This window comes from Rousettus aegyptiacus, unplaced genomic scaffold (assembly GCF_014176215.1).
Source record: "Rousettus aegyptiacus isolate mRouAeg1 unplaced genomic scaffold, mRouAeg1.p scaffold_m13_p_7, whole genome shotgun sequence".
Classification (NCBI taxonomy): Eukaryota; Metazoa; Chordata; class Mammalia; order Chiroptera; family Pteropodidae; genus Rousettus; species Rousettus aegyptiacus.
Window position 1 is genome coordinate 79,893,647 of NW_023416310.1, and position 24,911 is coordinate 79,918,557.

General features: G+C 33.3%; 1 protein-coding gene and 1 pseudogene across 1 annotated transcript in view; both read right to left on the minus strand.

Moving 5' to 3' along the window:
• Positions 1-24,911, minus strand: part of TENM2 (teneurin transmembrane protein 2) — a 2,693,686-nt gene that overhangs the window by 2,278,799 nt on the left and 389,976 nt on the right. The window lies entirely within an intron of this gene.
• On the minus strand, positions 11,446-11,563 carry LOC118605768 (annotated as a pseudogene).

A 24,911-nucleotide genomic window follows, 5' to 3' on the forward strand; every position in this document is an offset into this window, starting at 1 on the left:
AAATTAGTAGTAAGAATAAATATATATTCAATGCTTACTATGTCCCAGGCACTGTGCTAAGGGCTTTATATGTGTAATTCCATTTAATCCTCAATCCAAATCTAAGAAGGAAGCCAGTTTTTATTATTTAAAAAATTGCCATAATTAAGCCCCTTGTTCACTTATTACTAAATGATTGACTTAAATTTTTAGAGATGGAAAAAAGTATTTGGTCAGACAGACTACTGTTCGAAATATTTTAAAAGAATACATGACACAATGTTATATATATATTATATGTGTGTGTGTGTGTATGCTTTATCATTAAATTGTACACCTAAAATGTACTGGATTTCATTAACTAATGTCACGATAAAAAACAAACAACAAATAATAAAACTATACATGAAGTGATATTTTCATGATATTATACGACTTCCTGGTCCTACTGAAAATCAACCACAAATCTGTTAACTGTGATAGAATCCCACACATTTTCTCTATCTGCATTTACTAGCTATTCCTGACAATATGTGTCATTTAAATGGATTTATTTGATACAGATCACATGATACTGTCTCAGCTTCTCTTTCATTTAATTAACCCAAACCATATTCCTCCCACTAATATTTCAAAAAGATGAGTATAGATTCTACAAAGATGTGGCTGGTTCAATTTGTCTGGATTCTAAGCATTTCTAACATCTAAATATATATGCACAAATACCTATCAAAAAAATAATCGTGACACAGATTATAATTGTGGCCCAATTATCCCAACAGATACAGATGCCATAAAGTGTAAAAGAGAGAGGAGACAGTGATATAAAGGGGGAAACATAACAAACACAACACTAATGGAAATTAGGGGAAAACATAAAGACTGTCAAGGAAAAGTACTGCCAGGCTCACTACAGGAGGACACAAAAAGGGAAACAAAAATAAAAATAATTTAGATCCCACCCTGAAGCATACAAACATAAAAACAAGGGAGGAATTTTAATTGGGCAGAAACACTCTAAATATTTGCTAAAGCCTATTTTCTCTCCTTAAAACACAACTACAGTGTTGACACACTTGACATTTGCGCACAATCCATTTTCCTCATCCAAAGTTTAAATTTTGTAAATAGGCAATTCCAGTTTCTATTTTGGTTCACATTCTGAATGCAAATAAATATGTCCCATGCATCCTTAGGAAGAGAGCATTTAAATAATAAGTGGAAGGTGCTATTAAAACAAACATCTACACACAAATACATAGAAAATCAGACAGATCAGACAAGATATTACAGAGTAACGGAACAGTAAAGATGAAGAAGGAGAAAGGGGAGGAAGGGAAAAAGAAGGGTAGAAAAAAAAAAGAATACTACCACCAGCCACACACACACACACACACACACACACACACACACACTCAGTCATTTTGAAAATTTGAAGTGTTTACATTTGCCTAGTTCTTCCTGGAATAATTCACTTTCTGGCCATGTTTACTATCTTTACATCCCCCAGCACTCCCATGCCCCTGCCCATTCCTGATTTGGTAAAGGTCTCTTAACTTACAGAAAATTGTGTCATTCAGAAATATTAGGATCGCAACAGGCTGATTAATAACTGTTAAAAAGCTAAATTTTGATGACAGACCACATAAATCTCTCTTCTGTGAGATGTCGGCTATTCAGCCTGTACAGTTGCTACAGTTTGGATATTAGGCTGAATTTCTTCAGAAATTCTGGTGAAGCAGGACCCCAAATAAAATACCAATAGAAGCATTCATATTTTCTTAATAGAGAGTCAGAAACCTAGATTAGGAAAACTGCTAATGATCATTGGCTATTTGGATAAAGTGACAAAAAGTTACATAGTAACTTATGTAACTTTTAAAATATTTAAATATTTTCAGTCTTCGATTTTCCAGAAACTTAGAGACTTAGTCACTTGCTATCTCATCTAGCACTTACAATTTAATTTAGCCTAAGGTACTCTAATGAATATAAAAGACCCTGCAAATATATAAAAATAATATTTTGTAAATATCATATGTCTTCACAATTTGGGGTCAATTTGCACATATTACTTATTTTTGTTGCATATGTGGCAAAATATTCTCATTTTTAAACTTTACTCTTCTTCAGTCACATATTTTTTCTCACCACAGATAGGCAGGGACCTCACCTGCCAGAGCATGGTGTTTGGATTTTAAGTGCAAAGGAAAATCATTCCAGGACTTATAAACTGATAATCCAATAGATCCAATTTAACTACCAATCAATCCTTTTGTTTATGAATGGTCACTGAAACTCAGGGACAATTTGTTTGACTTTCTGCATTGGCTCAGTACTTTTGACCCCAAGTTATACTTTGCTATTAAGTCAACAAAGACACAAGATACTTGCTGGAAGGTATATGTATGTTTCTTGCAGAGAGATTGTCCTTTCTAATTGCTTGGTAGCTATGTTCATCTAATTATACTTTTTCTCCCATTATATTTCAGTCATAGAATTTTGGAGTAATAATTCCTCTTTACTTTCTTACCTCGAATCCTGGACAGGACCATCTATATTCATATACTACAGCCCCTGCTGCTTACATTGATAAGATGTGGGAGACGCTAAACAACTTTTACATGATCAAGGTCTTCTTTATTAGTCAATAGTAGCACTTGAAATTTGTGCCATTAGATTTACTGCATTGGTTAAATGTCAGAGAAATCAGGGGGCAAATTTTTTTGAGAGAAAATGTTATCAGTGGATAAGGGTCTGGATAAATGAGTTAGGGAATGGAAGAGGTCTGACAGAATAGCACTTCCAAATCAAAGGCCATTGTACCCTGAGGAAGCCTCGTCCAGGGAGAGATCTATCTACATATCCTGCCTTGATCTACACATGATTTGAACCAATAAGTGAATGTACAATACTTTTCACATTTAAAATTATTTTCCAAAACTATTCGTCTCATGGTTCTGTTTTCTCTATTTAAATGGACTCTACTAACTGCTATGAGTGCCACTCTCTTTCCAACATTTAAAAAAATTGTTCCACTTTTTAAAAGCTGTCTAGGATAACATAAGAGATACATGTGACTTTAGGAAAACAGAGCTACACTCCTCAAAATTGAGACTTATGAGGAAAAATAATTCAAAGAGATAACTATTGTGCAAAGTACTGTGATAAGTAAAGTGAGGATCAGTGATAGGGTCTTTCCCCCTGGAACTAATAATAAAATTATTTTTGGATTCAATGTCTTAATTTCATTTGGCTGTGGCTTTGTAATCATTTGGCACTTGCTTGCTTAGATGTCTAAAGTTTTGGGCACAGTTTGCTGGTTGGTTGAGGTTATTAATCATAATATTCAAATATGCAATATTTAAATTTATGTCAATTTTGTCTCTCTACTAAAACCAGGTAGTAAAAAACACATTTTTCATGAAAAAAATCCCAATTTTATAGATTCCATAGGGCATTAAATTGTGAAAATTTTAGTTTTAAACATAAGTAAAACCTAATTTTATGTCAAAATAAGTTGGCTAGTATTTTAAAAATGAAGTTACTATGATCGTATCAGAATGTTTTGCTACAAACTACATGTCTCCAAAGTCAGTAATTAGTATTATTTCCTCTTATTTGTTTTTTTTTTTTTTTTTAATTATTGAAAATCCTCTGCCATCTGAATACCCATTTTGATATACCTATGTTGGTTAAGCATTACTATTCTTTGGCATATTCCAATTCCAACAAGAAATTAAAAGACTTATTTTTGGCATACAGCTGCTTCCCTACATAAGTGAGTGAAGTAATTAACTGCACTCATGTTTTAGCTTTGTGTGGTACGTGATTTGTTAGTGTCTTGAGACACTTAATACCTTGATCTCTTTTTTTATTCCTTTCAATTTTTATGATAAAGACCTTTATTACTTTAAACTCAAACCGTTGAGTTATGTGATTGTATAGTGTTAGTTTCCCTGAGTCCATGTTAAATTAAATATTGACTTTGCAAGCTCTGTATAATTTATTATTTATCATTCTCAATCTGTGGAACTTATTAAAAAAATTGATAAGTATGCCCGATGGTGAAATCCCAACAGGTGTCAAATTGGATGACTCAACCAAGCCAATTACAAAATTGACAAATCTATGGTCCCTTCGATAAAAATGACACAATTTGATTTTAACAGGGACTGATATTTTTTAAGGACACTGAGACATTTTCTTTAAAGGAATAATGCTCTTCAATTTTAGAAAACCACTTTTTTTCCTCCCCAGAAAATTGCTTTCTTGTGATGCTTGTTAGCCAATCCGTTCTTTATGACTTTTTTTTTAGAAGTTGAGTTCTCATCCTTCGGCACTTTAAAAAATGTGGGGAGAGAATTTCAAGTATTTAAAAAATATATTTTTAGTAGATTTACCTTTTGTGCAAAGTGTCAGGCAGTTCATGGGGGCACCTTGAGCTTTCTCACATCTTTTGTCAGTAGAACAGGATTTTATTCCTAAAGAACAATTGTTCGTATTACAAAAATAAGTCTCCTACGTAGGTGCCCTTGCTGATAGCTTCAAGAGAAAGGATAAAAAAAATAAATGATCCTATAGACTGATTAATCTACTCTCTCTCCTCTCACCAAATCTAGGCCTCTCAGTAGGTTGTAATAAAGAGTCCTGCAGGAGCAAATGCTTTGCAATTTCCTAAACAGTTTTTTAAACTTCTACCACACAGCTGTTTTCCAATGTAGCTTCTGTGAACAGAGATCACTTAAATAAAGAAAAACTCAAATAAAACATTCTTGAGGCGAATGTTAAAAATATTTACTACCATTTTTTTTTTTCCCTACCCACAATGTTAAAAATACTGATAATCTTCGTTTAAAAAGGCGAGGGGAACTTTCAAGTCTCCACAATTCTCAAACAAAAACTCTCTGTTGCTTGATCTTTCTGTTTACACATGGATAGATAGCGAGCACAGTTTCTCAAGTCTAGCTGCACATTAGAATCATTCTGGGAGCTTCTAAAACTTACCGCTGCTGGAGTTCCAGCCTCAGAGAATCTGCTGTACTTGTCCCACAATCAGGACCGGGCACTGGCAGGTGTCAGTGCGCTCGGAGATGATTCCGGCGTGCAGCCAGGATCGAGAAACACTGAGACTGATACCTCTGCTTTCAAATGTCTGCTGGAAAACATCTGAAAGGTAAAATTATTGGGAAGAATTTTCCCTTCCAATGAAAATGAAGCTTGCCTGGGGTGGCTGGCCGTGCGTTTCACCGGTATTTATTTATTTATTTGTCCCTGCAATTACTCACTTCGTGTTTTTATTATTAGTTTTAGTATCATTGTAAGTAGTAGTATCAGGGTTTCTGGTACCCAACTTTCAATTAATCAATATATCAACAGGTATATTTAAGTCTTTTGCTCTGTGGAAAATCTCAAACAAAAATTTTTCGAACTTGATTCCTGACTTCAGGGCACTTACCCATTTTGCTCCGAAGACAAACACGCTGAGGAGAAATATAGAAGATAAGGAGAAAGAGACTGGGCTTATGACCCGTTTCATTTCCAATACACTCATGCGCTGCATATAACAACATTTTCAGTCAACTACAAAACTCAAATATACCAGTGGCCTCAGAGGATTATAACGGAGCTGAAACGTTCCTAACACGTAGTGACGTAGCCGTCATGACGTAGCTATTTTGACGTAGCGGCCGTAAGGGCGTAGCCATGGTTACGTCATAGCCATGTCTCAGCATAGGAACTCATTACCCAAGTATTTGCGGTGATGCCGGTGTAAATGAACCTACTGCACCGCCAGCTGTATGAAAGTAGAGCACGTACAATTTTGTACAGTATATAATACTTGGTAATGATAACAAATGATTTGTCACTGATTTATGTATTTACTATCGTACACCTTTTTGTTGTTATTTTGGTATGTGTTGTTTCTACTTATTAAAAAAAAAAAGTTTGCTGTAAAATATTATGTCGTGGTATGCCAGCAGTAGCGTGTTCACTTTATCTCTTTATCACATCATTTTCTCTTGAGTTCAACTTAACCTCGTGTTGTTTTGGACAGTGACATGCGATAAAGTTTTGTAGCCTTAGGAGAAATGGGCTCTACCATATAACCTCGGTGTGGAGCAGGCTAGACCATCTAGGGCTGTGTAAATGCATCTTAAGATGTTCGTACAGCGACAAAATCAACTAACGAGACATTTCTCAGAACATATCCATACAGTTAAGTGACCCATAACTGCATCGAGGATTAGGGAAAGAGAAGTTCTTAGGAAGATGGACTGATTTAAATATAGGTACAGGCAACACCTGTCAAGTGCTGTGGTCTATCAGTGAAGACATTGTAATTTTATACTCTTTTGACATAGGAGAAGCAAAAAACTATATATCCCAGCTTTTCCTGCTTTCTAATTTATTCAACACTCAATAATCAAGCAGAGCATGAGTTAGGTTGTGTGCCTTGAGAAGGAGTGTTTTGCAGTGAGGCGTCACTATACAAGTATGCCAGCCAGGAAGTGTGGTTACCACTGTGTCAACGATGGACATTAGTAATAACCTGCGGTGAATCCTCGAACAGTATTTTTTGTGTGTCTCACATTTTATTATAATTATTAAGAGCATTGACTCTGGAATTTGCCTCCCTAGACTACGTGTGCTCAGACTAATAATTTAGCCTTTAAGCCTCAGTTATTCCTATCCTTAAATTGGGTATAAAAATAGTACCTGTTTCTGATGTTTTTTGTAAAATTACATCTTGAAATCCATATCAAGTGCCTAACAATATGCCTGAAACATGTGAGTCCTCAAGAAAATACTAGTTCATAGGTGTTATTATTTTGTTATTATTATTATATATTACTATGAATAATATAATTATATGTCACTGTGCACCTTGGGGTCACAGAGCACCATGTAACAACGTAATCTGAGAGTGGTGAAACTTAACTACTAGAGTCATAATTTTAAAAGCTATAATGGTAAAAAATCAAGCCTAACTCAAAATAATCATGAAGATGCACAGAAGGTAAAATGTCCTTCACAAAAATAAGGATGCTGTGGAAATTCTCACCATTGTGTAAAATTTCTGTATTAACTCTGATAGTGTTGGCAAAAAGCTGAGTGGTAGTCAGGTTGCTCAAGAAAATTAAGTGCTAATTTTAGCTTTTATATGTTGTCCTTTAGTAATTAAGAGTAATTCAGTGAAAAGGTACTAGTCAGAGACACTTACCAGAAGTTTATGGAGTTTTTATAAAAAATTTTATAGTCCACCTGAAAATACTAGATCCAGTAGAGGACATTATATGGTATCTTAAAAAGAGCATCGATTATTGAATCTAATACCTGATTTCCTGGGTCAATTTTAACTTTTGGTAGGATTGAAAGTAAAACCAAGAGGGGAGCAAGTCTTATTCGATTTATAGAAGGGGCACCCTCAAAGCCTATGAAAAAGCTGAGAAATTTTTTTTCAATAAATAGTTCAAAGAGATAAATGGGGTAGTCCAGATGTCCAGAGTGTTTATATTTAAATGTTGAGCTGCAATTATGCTAGACTTGGGAGGTTGAGACACACTTAGAGTGACTGGTCTAGCTGATGTAAGGGGCTCCAGAAAAATAATAATAATAATAAAAAGCTCATTACTGTTGATGAGAATGCAATAAGAATGGATGAAAGGAGTAGCTGTAGATTAGTTTAACATCTTAGACAACTTTGAAATACGGGCCACGGCACTGGTGCTAAGCATGAAAAATTAGAGAATGGAGTAGGAGGTGGCAAAATGGGTTTGACTAAGTTGAGAATATCTTCATATTTAGAGGGGAATAACTGAGGTTGGATGGGGGGGTGCTATTTAAACAGAGAACGCAAATGATGAAAATAAGACTGGCATTAGACTATAAAGAGATTTTCACTGTGGCAGCAGGGACTGTGCCATAGAACATATGTGGATAATGATGCCAATGATGTGAGTTTGAGTCCTTGCGTACATTACCTCTACCAAGAAACCTGGGCGAATCACATAGTAGGTTTTCAAAAGCAATTGGTAAATGGAAGAATAAATAATGAATGGAAAAGAAAGTTATCAAAAAAAAAATGTCATCATGGAGAAAAGAAGATGGGAATGGGCAAGACTGAAATTAAGTCAATAGAGATATAAAAAGGACACTCTAAATAAGGAAAAGATATATGCATAAAACATTTATACGAATATTTAGAAACAATAAACTTTATTCCACATGCAGGTGGTAGGTTTTACCAGAGGGTTTCCTTGATGGTGTCAAATAATTGTGAGACAGCACTGTATCAGAAACAGTGTGATTTAAAGAGCTTCAAAGGCAATGCTACTGATTTGTCTGAATAGATCTTTACTAGCCAGAAATGATTTTGGGGGGAAGAAAAAAATTATATCAAAAACTTTATTTATTTAGGCTTGATATTTGACACAGGCTTTGTAGTGATCCAGATGAAACAAATAGCATAGGAAACATAGTTTATGGGTTTTCATTATGTTTGGATACACTATTAAAACTTTCTCGCTGGTAAAATTCATCGCACTGTTGTACCTATCAATACAGCCTTCCAACATTATTGCCATCAGCAGTAAAACAGCGATCACAGATTCACAATTGCTTTATAAAGAGCTTATAAGCTTTTATTTGGTAATGCATTAAATGGATAGTGTGACTTTTTTAATATATGCAGTGAGTGTGTGTGTGTGTGTGTGTGTGTGTTTTCTAGGAATTAGGATCAGATGTAAGAATTTTCTGTGCTAAATGCCTGTGTTGTTCTCACCACTTAAAAATCTAAGGAAAAAACCCATTACATAAAGGTATAAGAACACGTTCTATAAAAGTATAAGTAGAAAACTTCTGAGAGGAAAAGTAAAAGTGTCTGATGTTTTAAATCCCTAAGTAATTATTCAGGTGGTTCCAACCACAGATGTTTAAGGAGGGAGGTTAGTTTGATGCCTGGCACTTCTGCATGATTTTATTTTACTTCTTACTATATGATGAAAGATAAATTTTAGCGCACTTAAATCCACAAAATGGGATATTCATTTCACCTAATTTCTTTCAATGGAAACATCTCTATTATAATGTTCTTTTGTTGGGATCAAACTGAATTCTTAAAGGGATCATTTAATTCTACAGAGAATTGTGATACTGAGGATAAGGTCTCAGAATATGCAATCAAAAACTGCAATAACATAACTAAAATAAAATAACCTGTATTTTATTCAAAATTATATGCTGCATTGGAGGATTCCAAGTTGCAAAAAGTCAATGCTCCAAAATTTGTCTGAAAGTACATTATTAGGAATTATGATAAAATTATATCTACTAAATTATGTTATAAACAGTGTTTAGATTGCCAGGCACAGCCCCCCAATTAAATTTAATTTACAATATTATTGATATATTATATGGTTTTGTGAAGAAAGTATAGTGTGTTACCCTAGGCACAAAACATTTTAAAATAGAAATTAACTTTTAATTCATTTTGATCTTGGGTGCTTAAAGCAAAAGGGATTCATTTAGATAAGTAAGAAGTGTCTGAGCATTTCTTTGGCTATTTTAAAGAAAAATTGTGACCTTTTCTAAGTGCCTACTATGTGTCAAAAATACTATACTAGATGATTTACATTGTTACTTTAATTAGTCTTCAGATTAATTCCAAGAGGTATACATTTTATCTCCTTGTAAAGATGAGAAAAAGTGCTATAGTAAAGTAATTGCCTTAAGTGGTATATATGTAAAGTTTTAAACCACATCTATTCATTGCTTATTTCCTGGACTTTGAGATTTTCTGATCTTTAGTGGTTTAGGACTCAGGATTTTTACAATGACCGTTTTCACTTAAAACAGCACCTTCCCGCCCCCCCCCCCCATGATAGTGAATCAGAAACACAGTCAGAAGACAATGAAAAAGGGGCGCAGTGTCCTAGACTATCAAAGGATGATCTGCCGTCATCATTCTCATCATCATTCTCTCCTTTGCCATCATCTTTCGCTGTCAAGGCTTTACTATATGTGAGACATTGTACCATGTTCTTTACACATATTATCTCGTTTGATCTTATAAACAATTCTATGAAGTAGATCCAGCTATTGTCCCTATTTCACAGAAGAAACCAAAACCCTTAGCAGTTTAGTAATTGTTATTCCTTTACTCATATAGGCTAAGTTCCCAACCTAATTATTAAGTTAAAATGCCATTCCACCAACGTCCATATATTTGCTTTAAGTTCTATTCCGTGTACCTTTATTAGTATCTAAAAACTTCTACCCTAGAACTGATAATGGAATTTTTCAATTTTGCCGAGTCACTTGGATTTACTCTCTCTTGTTATATCTCATCCTTGGGACTTGCTTCCTAGGGAACCATCTGTCTGTACTCCCATTTAGACTTTCCTTGAGGGTCTGAACCATGATTTGGTTTCGGATAGTGCATATTTCCTTATCGGAAGCTCCTAATGGTTATTTTCAATCAGATAGCCGATAAGACCACCTAATGAAGACCAAAGTCATTTTTTGATTCATAAGTAAACAAAAAAGTAAAACAAAATGAATAAAAGATCAAGGAAAAGAAAACACTTTGAGGCAAGAACTTTAAATATAAAATTACAAAACAAATCTGGGTTTGAGTTCTTAATTTATGACATTGTCAAAGCTGGTATTTCTGTACTTTAGCTTTCTCATTTGTAAGAAAAAAAAAAGTATAATAACACTGTATTTCATTGATTCTAAGATAAACTTTTTTTCACATTTTAGCGCCTATAAAATAAGAACATATATTACTATCAATGATGTAGCATAGTTTAATTTGCAACATATTCTCTTTCTCAGTGGCACCTAAAATAATGCCTTAGAATTAATAGTGGCTTAGATATGATACAATATAATATGTTTCTTACCAATTATTACATCAATTTTGTTTGAATCACTAACATCTAATTCTCCTCAGATAACTTAGTCTAAACAAATAATTTTACTCCTATTTCCTTTCACAGAGACACAACTGGGCAACTTCAGTGAAAGCTTTCTGCCCTCCACAAAAACATCTTCCTGAACATTGTCATGTGACTTTTAGAACAGCTACAGACATCTCTTCTCCATCTTCAGGCTAAAACATTAGCAAAGGAGAACAGAGCCACAAGAACTACTAGAAGGCTCAATCTGTCATACCCAGAGCACTGTACTTCTTGCTATGTATGACAGTGTATTTTTTTATCTTACTAATGAAACACAGACCATTAATAAGCAATGTTGTATGCTGGGGAAAAGGATTCAGTGTTACACTATTGAAGATTAGGTACCAATGCAATTGCATGTTGAGCCATTTTCTTTGGAACTCTTTTTTAAAATTATTTTATTTTACTTATTTGTTTGTTTATTTAAGCAAGGCAACCCTTGCTTGACCTCACAGATTGCAAGGACCTTGTCAGTTTGCAACCCCTTATTTTTCATTTTTTATGCCTACAGCACTGGTCTTCCTAGGGGGTCTCCCATTTAAGTACTAACCAAGCTCAACCTGGCTTAGCCTCCGAGATCAGAAGGGATCAGACTTGTTCAGAGTGGCATGGCCGTAGACTCTTTGGAACTATTTAAGTAATAAACAGTAAAATGTATTTGGAAATTATATTGATCATATTGTTATACTCATCGTATTTGCACCAGAACACAATTAGAAAAATAGGTGACAGGGCCAATGTTTTAAATGATTCTGAGATAATACTAAATAAAGACAAGAGTTCTAAAGTTAAATTGCCTGGGTTTATAATTTACCCTCAACTCTGCCAGCCTCAGTTTTATCATCTCTATGAGGAGTAATGCTGATGCTTCTCATCATGGTTCTTGTGAGAATACAGTGAGTTAAGACATGTGACACATGTAACAACGTACCTGACTCATATTAAGTGCTCATAAATGCTCACTGGTATTACTATTAAACGAATGAAATATAATTTATTTTTTATTCTGTATTACTGAAAATTACTCCAATGTTTGTCAGGAGGACAACCTAATATATTGAAGCAGGAAAAAGTTTTCTGTTTAGTTGGTAGCAATAAAATATGTTGTTAATGAGTCAAGGGAGACATTAGGAGAAACAGAAATATATAGTATCTGTATTCTTGTAACCATGAGGATGAGCTATGAATACATTTGGAGTTTTATTAGATTAAGAATAGTTTTAATGACATTAAATTGTATAGATACCACTCACGTTTCAGTTATAGCTACCTCTCTCCACATGTTAATGATATTACAAATTGATAAGCTATATGAAAATAAATCGAACAGTAATTAAGAGCTGAACAAAATAGGATCTAGCTCTTTCCATCTTAGGATAAGATCTGGATGTACGATGGGAAGGGTTTTCACAGAGAACAAAGGATAAAATTGCAAGTGCATTAGTCCTCATGCCTCTTTCCATGCTATTATTCTCCACCAGATTATCTCCAGTTCACCTATAAAGTGACACCTTGATTTTTAAATAATAAGAATTACTGAGTTTTCCTGTTACAAAATTTATCAGATCCTGCAGAATTCTTGCCTTACTTGCCGATATAATATAGTGTAAGTGAACTATTCATGAATACCTTTTTCTTAAATCAGAGATACCTATATAATATAGGATTCTTTCTGCATGAAAGAAAACCCCTCAAAATAAAATTAGGTAGCATCATATCTTCTGTTGTGGTAGTTATTGACGAGAGAGAGAGAGAGAGAGAGAGAGAGAGAGAGAGAGAGAGAGAGAGAGAGAGAGAGATTAATTACAATTTAAGTGCCAATGTGTGGTAGGTACCCCACTGTTGGGATTGCTCTGCCTGCCCCTGCTACCACTGAGAAGAACTAAATTGATTATAAACAAATTAGACTCATTTGAAAGGAGAGTATGAAGTTATTAAAAATGGAACTTGCTAATAGTTAATTTGAAAAATCTCTGATGAGAGTTAGTTGACGACACTATTATGACTGTTGGAAGGATTTTAAATTACATATCAATAGATATTTACTATATTCATTTTAGCCTTTTATGCTCTGTATTTTTTTCTTTTTTTTTTTTTAGTTCAAGGTGTCATTTTATAGGTGAACTGGAGATAATCTAGAGGAGAATATCAATGTGAAGAGACATGAGGATTATTTAACAAGAACTTGTGGAGAGCCAGTAACTGTTAAGGCCTGAATAATATAATTTTGGGTCATAACAGAATGGCTCAAATATTTGAAATGATATCACCCATAAGTCCTAAATATATATTTTATTGCTATCAAAAATACAAATAATATTAATTATAAATCAGAGAGTTATATTTCACTTCAATATTTAAAAAAAATTAAAAATCAACAACTTTTTTTTATGAGCTCTTTAGAAAGGTGCAAAGCATCTTCCTTATCAATGAACTTACTTAAACAGAAGCTGGATGCCATCTGCCAGGATAGTTGTAGAAGGCATTTCTACATTAGTGTAGGATGTTGGAAGTGATGACATAGTATGCCCCTTCCAACTCTAAGTAAATGACCCACATTTACTGAGTGTCTGTAATTTGCAAGGTGTTACACTAGCTTTGGAAGTGCCGAGATAAAGTCTACAAGCCCACAAGAAGCTTTAGTCTACGTATTAAGCCAGGTTATTTAGTAAAATTCCAAAATCATAGAGTGATACACAATGCTATGGGAGGAGCACGGAGGGGAAATAAAATCTTGAGAGGTAATAGAGGACATGAGGGGATGAGACATGAAGAATATACAGGAAACAGTAGGTGAAACCAGAGAAGAGAGATATTCTATAATTCTATTTACTATGTAGGTGTAACACATTCTTATTTTTTTCACCTGGTATTAGAAAAGGAGCAAGAATGTAAGAACATGTATTGTCTATATCACAGTTACCTTGAACTCTACGTATGCAGTTGCCCTAAATTAAATTCAAGGGCCATTAAAAAAATAAATGGTAAAAAATGCAAATGTCAGCAGCTTTTCAGCTCACAAGCCACAGGGGAAAGTACGTAAATAAAATCTTGCTAAATAATTGCTTTTCTTAGAGCATTGAGATTTAGAAACAACTAATTTAAGTAACCTTGTTATCTTGTCCAATTAAAAAAAAATCCTCAATAGTTAACAATTCTCTACGCATCTCAGTTGCCACCCCTCCCCCCCAAGAAAAATTCTTTGTGAAATTCCTTAGGAATGTGGGAATAATAGCACGAGATCCCTTTATAGCAGGTGTAGCAAATATGATAATATTCTAATGAGTCCCTCTATAGAGTGAATTAAGTTGAGAAGTACAGCTTATAATGTCATTAATAATATAACAGGGTATATGTCAAATTCTATAGAGCTGTCCTTATTTCAGATATTTTATTAAAGAATAAAAATGAGCTTAGAAAACATGATGAGAGAAGATAACCCTCAATGATCCTCACTTCCTACAAGTCACAGCCTTGTGTAGCTTCTTCTGCATAGTGAACATGGCTGGTCTGTGTTGCAGTTAGGATACTGTGACATCTGAGGCTAGGTCATAAAAGACACTGGGACTCCTGCCTTCCTCTTTTAGATCACTTGCTTTGAGGAAAGCCATCTGCCATGTTATGAGGACACTCAAGGCAGGAAACCGAAGCCTCCTGCTCTCAGTCCTGTGAGTGAGCCAAATTGGAAGTAACATTTCCAGCCCTGCCAAAGCCTTCAAGTGACTGCAGTCTCAGGTGACAATTTGACAGCAACACCAAGGGGACACTGTGGCAGAACCAATGAGCTAAGCTGCTCCTAAATTGCATACCACCCCAAAATGTAAGATTATAAATGCTTGTGGCTGCTATGGTAACAGCTTCCTTGAATTACATATTATAAAGTTTGCCAGTTTGAATTGTCCAATTCGGTGGTTCCAAACATATTTACTAAGTTGTGCGACTGTTTCCATAATCTAATTTTACGTTTTCATTATCCTAAAAATAAGCATTTACCCAACATCCGTTATGCCCAACCCCTAGACACACCCCCACCCCTACTTCCCACAACTACTTATCTACCTCCATCTCTATGCATTTACCTACTATGGACATTTTATATAAGTGGAATATAATAAATAATATGCTGTCTTTTGTGACTGACTTATTTCACTTAAGAGAATATTTTGGAGGGTCATGCAAAATATTGCAGTAATATGTAGTAATAATTTTGCAGTATGTATTATTCCTCCTTTTTATTTTACTACATTATATTCCACTGCATGGATAAACTGTACTGTATTTTATTTATCTGTTAATCAGTTGATGGATATGTGAGTTGTTTCCATTTTACGGTTATTGAAAATAACACTGCTTTGATCATTAATTTATAAGTCGTTTAGTGGACATATGTTTTCATTTCTCCTGAGCGTATGTCTAGGGATAAAATTGCTGGGTCAAATGGTAACTCTATGTTTAACGTCCTGAGGAAGTGCCAGTCTGTTTTTCAAAGTGGCTGCACCATTTTACATTCCCACCAGCAATGTGTGCTGATTCCAATAACAAAACTTACCCGCCTTTTGAAATTTGCCATCCTAGTGATGTCAGACGGTATCTCACTGTGGTTTTAATTTGCATTTCCCTAATGACTAAGCATGCTGAGCTACTTTCTGTGACTATAAGCCCATTGTATGTGTTCTTTGGGCACACAATTATTCAAATTGCCCATTTTTAAAAAGTGGGACATTTATCTTATTATTTAGTTATTGATTATTTTAAGACCTAAATTTTAAAGTAATTCAGTACATGGTAAATGGCAACTAACGCAAGCAGTATATCCATACTTTCTTATAAAAAATATGACATTGATACATTTTAACTGATGAGAAGGAAAATATAACACTGTTTTCTTGAGGAAAAAATGACATTTCTACGTTCTTAGTCTTGAGGTTCATAAATATATACTTCTGGTACAAAAATAAAATTTCATCAGAAATAGAAATGAAAATATAATTCAAATCCATGTGCTCAACTAATTATTATAGTAATGATTATTAATGATCTAAGAAAAATATTAAGCCTTATTATTGACCACAACAATTTTCTCCTACAACATAAGAAATAAATTAAAATGTCATAATTTTTTTCAATTCCCTTCTTCTGGGCATTCCTTTGCTTATGTGAAAAAAAAAAAAACATAAAGCAGAGAACTGCCTCTTATAATACTTTTAAAACATATATAACAAACTCATGATTTTTTCTCAAAGTTATCATTCAAAGTGAGATAATTTGGAATAGCATAAATTATTTGATGGGTGGGTACACATTATATTCAGATTTAGGTACCAGATTAAGTGTTTTGTAAACTTTTACTGATATTTGGATTTGAAGAAAAAAAAAATCATTCCGTATGATTTTTAAAAATCTCTATAGAATTTTTTGCTTTTATCTTATCGATGTAGTACCTACAATGGATTATAAATATTGATAATAAAGATTAAATGGCCTAAAATAAGAATATAAAGTAAATGAAAATGTGTTCCATGGTAACATCAGCAACTGTTTATGTAGTTTTGAGATATATTTTATTTCTCTTCCTTAACATATATGAAAGACCTTGAAAATTCTGTCATCACATCAAAGGGATTAAAACATTTATCAACTATATTATCTCTTAACTATCTTATTTTAATATGTTACTTCTACTTTTCTAGACATATGACAAAAGTACATAAATCCATTTACTCGATTGTTCTCATTGCCTATTATAAATAACGGCTTTAACTCAGCAAACATACTCCCACATGCTGTCAATCTAAAATTAGCAATGACATATTCAGAAAAAAAAATGGCAATAATGATTGTATTTATTTTAAATAAAAAGCTACTAAAAGTATCTTTAATAATATCTGGATGAATACAAAGACATAAATTCCAGGGATTGATGATATTATAAAGATCTCCTAAGCTCTATCTAAAGGTATCCTGTGACAAGTATAACAATAAATTACCATTATTTAAAGATCAAATGTAAGCAATACAATAAAGCCTCTTTATTATAGATACATGAATTCAAAAGACAGTTCTATAAGTGAAGAAGAAATTGACTGTGTAGTATTCGTTTTGAGTGTTTTCATGATTTATGTTGCAAGAATCACTTTTCAGCGAATTATGGTAGATTTTTTTTTTCTTTTATGGAGATATTAGAATACTGGTAATAGATTATGCTCCAGCTGTTTACATATTATCCAAATATTTCCCTTTTCAGCATTTTGAAAGCGCCCAAAATGTAAAATTAACTTATATATTGAAGTATGATGGAGAAACACCACTTTACTTCTATTCATGCTAAATTAGTTAATGCATTTTCTATGTTCTTTCACCGAAGGCAAATTTTTATTTGTTGTCCTATGATTGTGTGTAGCAAGTCTTGTAAACTGAAAGAGATTTAGATTGTCTTTGCAATTTTACAGATTATTTCTAAACCTAAAAATCTCAGTTGACATTGAGATAAAACAGTAGGTTTTAGTGACTGATTTTTTTTCCTATATAAGCAAGATAACTGGTCAGTTTTAAACATCCCTTTCACTTTGGTCATCTTTTATATAACATTTTTTTCCCCCTTCTGTAAAATGTACACATGTATTAATTGTCAAAAGCAAAAGTTCATATCGTGGTCTAAAAAGCTCTGACCGAACGTTGTGGGTACTCTCTGCTATTTGGCTTCAGCAACACTGGCCTTCAAACAGTTCCTAAAATATCATTCCCCATCCCCCCCCCCGCCCCCCCCCCCAAATTAGATAAATTTCTGTAAGAAAGACTCTACATCTGGGTCTTCTTTAGCATCAATGTCTCAGCTTAGCTTAAATATTATTTTCTTGTAGAGGCCTTGTTACTCACTTAAATAAATCCTCTGCTTCCATTCGATCACAGTACCATATTTATTTCCTTCATAGCGATTATCGATATCTGCGATGATTATTTTCATTTTGTTTTGGGAGTCTCTTTACCCCCAACTCAAACACAAGCTAAGTGAGGGCAAGGGCTTTGCCTGTTTGGTTTTACTTGTAGCACAGGTAGAATGGGAAATATTTGTTGAATAAATAAAGCAATTTTATGCAAATCACTTCATTGTAACTAAGGTCCTTTGAACTGGTATGATCTGTATATTACCAGAGTCAATTCCTCAATGATTTTACGGTTTTAAGGCCAATTAAGCAATATATGTTTTTCAAGGTAGGAGAAGAAAGAGGAATGTTTCAGAGAGCTTCTTAAAAAATGCAACTGATATGATAAAGGTAAAATGAATAATCTTTAAACCCTATATACTTCGGCAGTTGTTTTCCTTAAAAATTGAACCTATCTTTTTAACTATTTTACACATGCCTAAATGCAACATGTAGATTTTAATAAAAATATTACAAAAAAAATTCTAATACAAGTTACCCTATAACATGCTCTTTGGAAAGAGTTGAAAAAAATGAAAGAAGAAAGCCATTTTTTAAAATAAGTAATTAAAGGAATAGATCCAATCATTTCTTTAAAAATTCTCATTGTATGAAGACGATAATTTATTTTTAGCTGAGAACTGAGGCTAATAACTTAGGAATCATCATTTTTTTTAAGTGCTAGCAGTGACATGAATATGAGTAAGCTTGAGTACATTATTAAATTTGTTCAGCTAGGCAGCAAGAATGGATTTAAAAGTTAAGGAGGTAAAGAGCTCTTCAGGAAAAGTCAAGATATGTATATACATGTATCTATCAAGATATGCACTTCAAGTATTTTTTTCAAGACATCTAAATATAAAACCCAGAAGTTTAAAAATGATACCTGGAAATTAGAGATGTAAGAATTTATATACAAGATATCTAAAAGGACAAGAATAAGAAGATAAACGGTATAAATTCATGAGTTTTTATTAGACTAATTGTTGCAATCAGGAACTGGACACTGTCCTGTCATAACAAATCTGTTGGGCAAACCTCTCAGTCACCTAGGATTATCGGTTTTCCTTTGGTCAGGACAAAAAAAGAACATTTTCTTTCTAAATACGCAGAGGTGAGAGAGAAGAGAAAAACAGAGATGAAAATAATTCAGGGTCGATATACTTCATCTCCTATGAACAAATTACATGTGAGTTTGCATAGTTTAAGAACTTCACAAATTTAGTTCCTCATTTCCTACTTGAAAACAAAACAAAACAAAACTGAGCTCTCTATTTGTTTTTCCTAACTTCTAAGAAGATCTCATTGAGTGTGTGTGTGTGTGTGTGTGTGTGTCTATATATGTCATATATTTTCCTTTGTACTGAGATTTATATAGAAGAATTATAAAAAAGGACATAAATAGACATTTTTGTACACTCTTTTGGTCATCCCTCCACATAACAGGGTAAATAGTTTTAGAAATAAACAGATTAATTGATCTTCTTTGTATATGCAAAAAAGAAAAAAAAATGATTTAGGGTCTGCTTTTTCTGGATCCTAAGCATTCTTTTTTTTCAATTAAGAAAATAAAATATCCAATGGGAACACATCGCTCATCCTCTCACAGTACACCTCCCCCTAATCCTTTCTTTTTAATCCTCATGCCTCTTCTCCTCCTAGCACTGATTGTAGGATGTGGCCCACTGGAGAGTTAAATTAAAACAAAAAGCAAAGTAGAAAGTCATAAAAAAGTATTTAATGGTTCTTTGCTTAAAAGAAAATGCATGGTTAACTGTTGGGGGAAAAAAAATCCTTTCCAGGCTCTTAAAATTTACAATTGCTGCATGGTTTTAAACTCAATTAGATGAGAAGACTTAATAGACACATGCAACTTTAATGATGTGAGATGCCCTAATATTCTTTCTACATGTGTTGAGAAAAATATAGTAGTATTTTATTAAATATATTGAATGATCCTGTTTTTTTTTAAAACCTTATCATAGGTTTTTTTTTTTTTTTTCCCCTCATTCTATTCAGTCTTTCTGCTTTGTCCAATGACAAATAGGTCTTTAAGTAACTTTAATAAGGAGAAAATCCTTACTAATAAAATTGAAATTTAAATGAATTTCTTAGATTGGATAATGAAAATGGTACCAATCTCGGGGCATATAAACTAAGCATTCACAACATTCTAGCAGTACGGCAATGAAAATTATTGCATTGACTAAGAAAGAAAAAAATATGTTTGTAGGGAAAAAAAGTTTATAGTGCCAAAATGGCACTACCAAGTCAGGAAGTTCTAGGACTAAATATGAGAGTTTACAAAGGAAAGCATTAGAGTTAAAGGTTAAACAAGTCTAGTCAGAAAATTTGGGTGTTTCATTATATTATGTCAAGCAAAGTGAAGTTTAATGTATATATTCTTTTTATCCTTGGTTCTTGAATTTGAAGCAGGTTGAAAAGAGTAGATCTTGGATGTAAACAAACATTTGCAGGGCATACAAACAACTGAGGCCAAAACATGTAAGAAATATTGTCTGACTATTGGAAAACAAGAGTTAAAATTCACTGAAATGGCAATGAACTCCTTCGGTCAGTGTTAGGGAAAGCAGCAGGGACTGGTAGGGACCACAGCTAACTGGAGAGCATCTGCCCAGTCCCATCTGTTCCAAAGGCTTACTTTATGCTCACAACCTAAAAAATGTGGGGCTAGTGATGCCAAACCTTCAAATTTCTCAGAAGTCATAAATCTAGATTTTTATGTAAAATTTCTGACCGTGATCTCAATGGTTGCTCAGTTATAAAAAGGACATTTTTGTGAGCAAAACAAAACCTGTCTGCTGCCAATTTGAGAGAAAAAGGAAGGAAAAAAAAGAATAAATTTTATTTTATACCATAGAATTTTAATTTGGAAATGACTTGTGGTATTTTTTATTCCAGTCCAAACATTTGTGAAAAACCAAGCTGTGTATAGATCATATATTTTGATCAATGGGAAGAGCTGAATAAAATTATTCTCATTTTTTATTCTGTGCACGTTGGTTTATAAAATGCATTAGAAATATATAAAATGTTGTATTTCTCCTCCCAAAACTAAAAGGGTTACAAATGAGTGATTTTTACTCTCTTCATAGCACTGTAATATAAATATATACTACTAGTATACTTTGGAACAGTAATTAATCAACCAATATAAAGAACCCTCAAATAGTTATCTTTAGCTCAGCTATTCTACTTCAGAATCTCTTTAAAAGAGTGCCAAATTAAAAAAAAAAATCATGACTATTAATCACAATATCAGTTTTAATAAATATATTTAAACAAGAGAAAAAACAAATTCCTAATAGCATTAATATTATTACATGTGAATATAAATATATCCAAGCTCCAAAAACAATCTGAATATGGAAATGTTGATGATTGTGTGGGTAGTTTTCTGATTTTAAAAATCTTTTAAAACATGTAGACATATATAAAGGGAAAAGCGCCTTTAAACCAAGTTCCAAAATAGAGCTATTCTTATCATAATAGCTTATTATGTAGAATGAATGCATTCATATGTATATGTGTACTCTTGATTTAAATAGTCGACAGGATAATACTATGAAATATATAAAGACCTGTTATTTTCATTAAAATGTGTGCTACAGTCATCTCTCATGCTAATAAATTTTAAATTCTAATTTTTAATGGTTAATATAATCTGTTTATAATGCACTGTAATTTATTTACTCAACTTAATTGATGGATGTATGCAGTGATTCTAATTTTTTATTAATAATAATATAGTAAGTAGACATGTAACAATTTATATTTATCTATTAATTATGAGATATATATTAGTGATTGATTTAATTTTTGTAAATTTGATATTTGAAAAATATTTGTTATATATGCACTTCCATTTTCACTGGTATATTTTAGCATCATATTATATGTTTATTCTATTTTAAATTATCCTCTTTTCTAGGCAATTCAAGTTAATTATATTTTAGAATTGGGTATTTTAAATATACTTTAAATGGTGTGTCAGTGATTTTACCCACTAAGATCATTAACCCTTTTTTATATATGTTGCAATTTTTAAAAAAAATTTGCGTCTGTTAAATCTTTTCTAGCATGTATTTTAGTATAAATGCATTTTAAATTTTGATATAATAAATTCAGCCAATTTTTTATGTTTCCTAGATTTGGCAAAACACTAAAAAAATCTTTTTGGAATGCAAGGCTACATTTTTAAAATATGAATTCATTCAAAATAAAGATGGACTAAACATATGACCATGCCATAGTTTATATAGCTATGTGCAAATGTACAACAACAAAGATTAGTTGTTAATTTTAAATTTATACTTGGAATATATTGAGGCCATTTGAGCTTAAAGGTGTTTGTATAGTTCTTCACAATAGTTGGTACTTATGTTAATTTCTCCCCTGATTAAAGTAACCTAACAACCTTCTAACTTTTAAATATCTTCTCTTTTTGTTAAAATATTATGCTCTTGTTTTAAATTATCAATCCAAAATGGATCAATTTTAATAGTAAGTTTTTCTTTCTATTCCTCTTGGCTTATAGAACTTAATTTTCTTTCTCTGCCATCTCCTGTGCATTTTTAAAAATAAAAACTCACATTCCGAGACTGAAATATTTGTTCTCTTTAGTAAGATTCTTTCTGGCTTCAGGGAAAATAAATTTACAGAGATGTCCTGGGACTTTGAGACTCCAACGATTCAAATTTTTACCTTGAATTTTTACTCTTGACTTTTTCTTCCTTTTGAATAAACATCCCCTAAAGAGAATATTGGCTTTGTGACTTACTTTATTGAATAAATTATGCAGTGCTTCTGTCTGCAACTCATGTGAGTGATACGAAAGAAAGCAGACAGAGCTGCTGGACATCATTTTAGGCCCTCTGTCTGATTGGCAGATCACAGGAAGGAGAAAATATCCCCTGAGCCCTTCTGTGAGGTCGTTACCAACTGATTGAGTATTCGCCTTAAATACCTGAAACCCAGGTGTGTTGTAGATTAGCACAACTTACAAGCACTGTGTGGAGATTTATTATGATAATTGTTGCTTTTATTTTTTATTTCCCTGAACTCAAAGATAATTAATGTCAGTATGTGTCCTGGTATCTGACTCTCTTAATTGGTCCTATGGTGCCTTGGGTGTTTGAAAATCCACTCACTTAAAGGCATTTTTTTTTTCTTCTGACTTGTTTTCCTGGAGCTGTTCATTAGTGCCTAAAATATTTGATTACATTTAATTGTGATGTCTTCAATTTTGTGCACCTGCTGCAATTTACATGAGGGGAAAAAGGCTTGCAGAAGCAGGAAAAAAAAGTGAGAGGGGGAATTAAAATTTTAAAGAATTCCCCTGCACAGGGTAATTGGGGTTAAATATGGAAACAAAATAAACTTAATATGTAGTTAGATTTTTGTAACTACTATGCTTATACAAAAAAAGGATTCTAAATCAAAACTGCTCTATCATACATACTCCTAACACACATTTTCACATTTTTCTTCAAAGGCTTTTGGCTTCTGAGGACATCCATGTTTACCCTAAATTTAATGTCTTATATTAAAGAACTCATGTGGAAATAAGAAGAAAATCTTGAGCCAGAAATCCAGTTGGGGGTGGTTTTTGTTTCCTTGGCAATTTTTAATGAAACATACCATTGCTTTTAATTTCAACAAATATTGAAGTATTTTGTCACTAATGCCACTAATAGTTGTGTTTGAGGTTATCATCTCATGACAGTTGAAATGGCCAGAAGTTTCCTGGAAGCAAGTGAAGTTCCTTTGCTAACCCTGTCTTAAAATAACATGCAAGGGACAGATCATATCCTCAAAGAACTACCGACTTCAAAGAATGATATTGACCTGAATATCAATCCCAGCTGACCATACTCTATTTCGACAGAGGCAGAGAAAACAACAGGATGTCTGCTGCACTTTCAGTAGAAATAAATCAACTTTCTGTCTCTTTTGTAAAACTGACAGTTTTTTCCCCCCATTTACTTTTAAGAAGCAGTGAAATCTCTAACTCTGCTTCAAAACCATGCTTTTAGAGGAGAAGTAATCAGACCCAGTCCTCACAGTTATAAGGGCAGTGATACAATGGGGTCTCTGTGTCAAATATGCCAAAAGTAATGTGCTGGTTTACCATGGACATTCTTATCCATGAAATACTCTGAGGGTCAAGGAGACAGAGAGGTTCTGGTGATCTCTTATGAAAACCCTTTTGTCAAAGGGCCAGCTCAAGTTTTATCTCTTCCAAGAAATCTCTCTGTTCCACAGCAATTTGAAATGTCTGCCTTTGTAATTTTACCACACTGGTGGACTACAGCAGGGTCCCAAACCCTGGGCCATGGATAAGCACTGGTTCGGAACCCGTTAGGAACTGGGCCACACAGCAGGAGGTAAGCGGCAGGCAAGCAAGCAAAGCTTCACCTGTATCTGCAGCCACTCCCCAGCGCTAGCATCACCACCTCAGCTCTACATCATATCAGGTATTAGATTCTCATAGGAGCACCGGTCCCCAGTGTCAAAATGGCTGAGGACTGCTGGACTAGCGTTTGAAACGCATGACCCTTTCCTTTTATAAAATTTATTTCTACAGTTTTTTTTTTGTATTCATATTGTTGCCCTGAAAATCTTATAAAATGCTTAAGTATGAGTAATGAATAAAATGAATAATGCATGTTTAATAGTTATTTTCAACATTCTTTCGCATCTACTACATCGGTTGATTCTCAGAACAACATTGTGCTGCAGACTATAATTTCCATAAATGTGGGACCCAAATTGATTTTCCATTATTGTATCCCTGGGGTTCTATTACCTTATAATAGGCATTCAAAAGATATAAAATGAATGGATGAATGAATACCCGATATAATATCTATGCTTAGTAGGTGCTCAGTAAATTCTTGGCTTATTTGAATGTATTTAAAATTTACATCACTGCACATGTTGTTAGAATGAAAAGCTAAGAAGTGACTGTACATCACAAAAGATGTGCTAGAAATGGGGGTGCATTTGGGCTAATGATTGATTA